The 4,305-nt window shown below is 40.5% G+C and overlaps 1 non-coding gene across 1 annotated transcript; it reads left to right on the top strand.

Annotated features, from left to right (window-relative positions):
- The first annotated feature begins 3,037 nt into the window (after window positions 1-3,037).
- Window positions 3,038-3,144, top strand: LOC141593447 (small nucleolar RNA R71). Its single transcript, XR_012521529.1, has one exon. It is a non-coding gene; the product is annotated as a small nucleolar RNA R71 (small nucleolar RNA).
- Window positions 3,145-4,305: the final 1,161 nt, after the last annotated feature.

Below are 4,305 nucleotides of genomic sequence, written 5' to 3'. Positions count from 1 at the left end.
AAATCAATTGTTGTTGTAAAAGGAGTGATTAATTATTGTTGTGAGGAAGTTTGGATTTGATTTTGTTGAATTTGGTTGAGGAAATTTGGTTTTGTTGATGTAGAGGATGAGGGTTTTTGGGGTTTTTGGGTAGTGGTTAGTGTTTGAATGTAGAAGAAATGAAAATGAATGAGGGAAAAAGGGTTTAAAAGACCCGTTATTTTTGAAACAGCAGCAGGGGACGAGCGGACCAAGGGCTGGGACGCTCAGATTCTTCGTGTTTTGCCTCAGAAAATGACGCCACTAGACGAGTGTCTTTCAGCAAAGACGAGCGGATTTTTCAATTTGAGACGAGCGTCTTCCTGGACGGACGCTCGAATGCATTACTGAGGAGAAGCTTTAAAATTCAACAAAGAAAGACCGCGTCTTCTCGTAAGACGAGCGTCGAATCGGGGCAGATTCTTAATTGGGACGCTCGAATTCTGTGTCAGACAAGTTTTTTGAATTCTACAGCTCTGCCAGACGAGCGGATTGTATCTTGGATGCTCGGATTCCTTGACGACGAGCGGATTCACCTTTTGGCCGCTCGGATTCTTCCTTGACCACACGGATTCAGGTCCATCCGTGGGTACTGCATAACCCGTAACATTTTCATTCTTCAATTCTCGTGTTCTTCATTGTAGGGGCACTACAAAGGCATGAATAGCCTAGGCAATTGCTATCCCCACTCTAAGTCAAAGCACTACACATCAATAAAATCATAAGTCCCTCCCTCAGTTTTCTCAAAAATGATGAATATCTTGATCAAGGCACAAAAATATAAGTCCAAAAATGACAAAAATGCAATGTAAAAATTGAAATGCAAGTTAGGGAGTTAGAATATTTACAAATAGTGGTTTAGGGAGGACTCCACCAAACTCTCATCCAATATGAGATGTCAAGGGGGCATGTTCAAGGTGTTGTTGATGTTACTCAACACCTTGAAGAAGTAGTCGAAAGCTTGTTCATTGTCATGATAAAGGTCCTCAATAGATTTTTGCACTTGTTGTTCTCCGTGATGGTCTTGGTTCATAGCATTACCAATGTAGGGATTGAATATCCCTTCGAACTCATCATCCCAAAGACCGCAAACTTCGTCTACTTGATCATTAAAAATTACTTGAGTTGATAGAGACAACTCTCCTCCTTTCTTGTTTTGGCCAATGAGGCCATCCTCTTCACTTGTCACGGGTGAGCTTTTCAAGCTCTCTTTGTTGCTATTTCCTTGCTCTTTTGATGGAGCATTATCAACTTTATTTTTCCATTGTAATTCCGATTTCTTCCTATCATCCTTCCGGCTATAGTGATCAACCATAAAGCATGGTTCATGCAAACGGGGAGCTCTCATGGTCTTGTCAAGATTGAAAGTTATGGTCTCGTCTCCCACTTCTAGAGTAAGCTCTCTGTGCTTCACATCTATCACCGCACCCGCGGTGTGCAAGAAAGGTCTACCAAGGATGATCGGAATATTGGAGTCTTCTTCCATGTGAATAATGACAAAGTCCACCGGGATGAAGAATTTGCCGATTCTCACGGGAACATCTTCCCATATCCCTAACGGTGTCTTCGTCGATCTATCGGCTATTTGGAGTGTGATGTTGGTACATTTAAGCTCTCCCATCCCTAGCCTTTTACTAACCGAATATGGCATAACACTCACGCTTTCTCCTAGATCACACAAAGCCTTGTTGATCGCAGTGTCGCCAATGGTACACGGTATTGAGAAGCCTTCCGGTTATTTAAGTTTCGGAGGTGAACTCCCTTGAAGGATTTCACTACTCACCTTAGTGAAGGCGATAGTTTCAAGCTTCCGGATCGACTTCTTTTTTGTAAGGATGTCCTTCATGTACTTTGCATAGGCCGGCACGTGATTGATTAATTCCGTAAAAGGAATCGAGACTTCCAAATTCTTCACAATTTCCATGAATTTTCCAAGTTGGTCATCAAACATAGGCTTAGCTTGACGACTTGGGAATGGAAGTCTAATCACAATGGGCTCCTTCTCCTTGGCCTTTTCTTGACTTTTCTTTGAAACTTCTTCTTTTGTTGGTTCATCTTCCGTAGAGTTTCGCACAACTTCTTCTTTGTCACTAGCTTCCACAACTTCATCCTCAACTTGCTTTTTTGGTCCTACATATCTCGTACCACTCTTCAAGTGAATGGGACTAACCGTTTCATGTCTTGGGGGATTACCTTGAGGTGGTAATTGCCCCTTTTGTCTTTGAGAGTTTGAAGATGCTAGTTGGGTCAATTGAGTTTCCAACATTTTTGTGTGGGCTAGGATGTTGTTGATGGTGATGTCCTTTGCTTGGCTATCTTTTTGCATTTGAGTGAAAAATTCTTGTTGATTCTTTTGCATTTGGAGGACCGCTTTTTGAACATCAAAACCTTGGTCATTTTGTTGATTGTATAGAGTTTGATTTTGATAACCTTGGTTTTGGTTGAAAAAGGGTCTTTGATTTTGGTTTCTCATGGGAGGTGGGGTGTTTGTTTGTTGAGGGTTTTGAACATTTTGGCTTTTGTATGAGAGATTTGGGTGGAATTTGGTGTTTTCATTGTAATATTTGGAATAAGGGATACCACTCTTGTATGCTTGAAAAGCATTCACTTGTTCATTTGTTCCCCTACATTCACTTTGGTCATGTCCCAAAGTTCCACAATTCTCACATATCCCACTTAGGATTGATGAAGATGTTACCATGGCATTAACATGATGCTTTGGTGATTTTGAGGCTTCTTCAAGTTTAGCCATAGCCTTTTCAAACTTCAAGTTAATGGTATCAATATGAGCACTAAGTTGAGCCCCCAATTGAGTAATAGAATCCATTCATGCTTTCCTCCTCTAGTAGCCTTGCGAGGTCTACTATATTGTGAATTATGGACCGCCATTTCCTCAATCTTGTTCCAAGTTTGATTATCGTCAACTTCGGTGAACATACCATTTGATCCCATGTTGAGAATGTTTCTTGAGTCTTCATAAAGACCATTCCAAAATTGTTGTACCAAAAACCACTCGCTAAATCCATGATGAGGACATGAGCGACTAATTCCTTTGAACCGCTCCCAAGCTTCATACAAAGATTCTTCATCCCTTTACTTAAAACCCGTAATTTGAGCTCTTAGCATGTTAGTCTTTTCCGTAGGGTAGAATTTTTTGTAGAAAGCTAGAGCCAACTTCTTCCAAGAGTCATTTCCAAGAGTAGTCTTATCAAGGCTCTTCAACCATTGTTTTGCGGTGCCGATTAGAGAGAAAGAGAATAAGACCCATCGAATTTGGTCTTGAGTCACACCGGTTTGTGAAATCGCATGACAATAGTCACAAAAAGTCTCAATGTGAGAGTGAGGGTCTTCACTAGGCATCCCCCCAAATTGGCTTCTTTCGACTAATTGGATAAATGCGGATTTTGCAATGAAATTTCTGGTTAAGTGTTGTGGTGTGGGAGTTCCATTGGGTAGGTTTTCCTCGGTTGGTACGGAATGTGATGAAAATTTAGGCATTGTGGGTTGATTTTGTGTTGGATTTTGTGTTGGGTTCTCCTCACCTTCTCTTACAAAAGGGTTGATGAACTCAATAGTATTTGGTTGAATATCTACAACCTCACCAATACCTCTCAAAGTGTTTCTAGCAAGCCTTCTATTGGTTGTCAAAGTCCTTTCAATCTCGTGATCAATGGGTAACAAGTTACCTTGTGATCTTCTAGACATGCAAAATATCATACCACTTGAAAACAATTAGAACAAACCTTGAGGAGTTTTACTTCCCCAAGGCAAAGAAAGACACAACTAATAACAATCTAAGAAAATCAAATCAAGTTAACACCGTCCCCGGCAACGGCGCCATTTTTGGTCGGACTCGCTTGGAGCTTAATTTTCGGTTACTTGTCGTTAGGAGCACGTAGACCAAAACAATATTTATAACTTCACAAACAACTCTAATATTAGTAAAGAGGCGAGTAAAGGTCGGATTCCAAGGGACGGGTATTGATGTAGGATTTTCAATTGCAAGTAGCGGTGTCTAGGGGTGTCACAATTTGGGTTGAGATAAGAAGATCACTAAACTAAATAGCAATAAAAGTAAACAAGCAAGATGACTAAAATGAGATGTAACCAATTGATTAAAAGCACTAGGGTGTCATGGGGTCATAGGGGATTCATGGGAATTGATCATACAAACATATTCTCAAATTATAAGCAAGCAATTATTATTGTGATGGATTGAGTTGGTTTATATCTTACAATCCTAGGAAGGTTTGGGTCCCGGACCCGAATCAATTAGATTGTACAACA

This window comes from Silene latifolia, chromosome 7, assembly GCF_048544455.1.
Source record: "Silene latifolia isolate original U9 population chromosome 7, ASM4854445v1, whole genome shotgun sequence".
Classification (NCBI taxonomy): domain Eukaryota; kingdom Viridiplantae; phylum Streptophyta; class Magnoliopsida; order Caryophyllales; family Caryophyllaceae; genus Silene; species Silene latifolia.
Note: the sequence above shows the minus strand (reverse complement) of the source record. Positions and strands in the feature narration are given on the sequence as shown.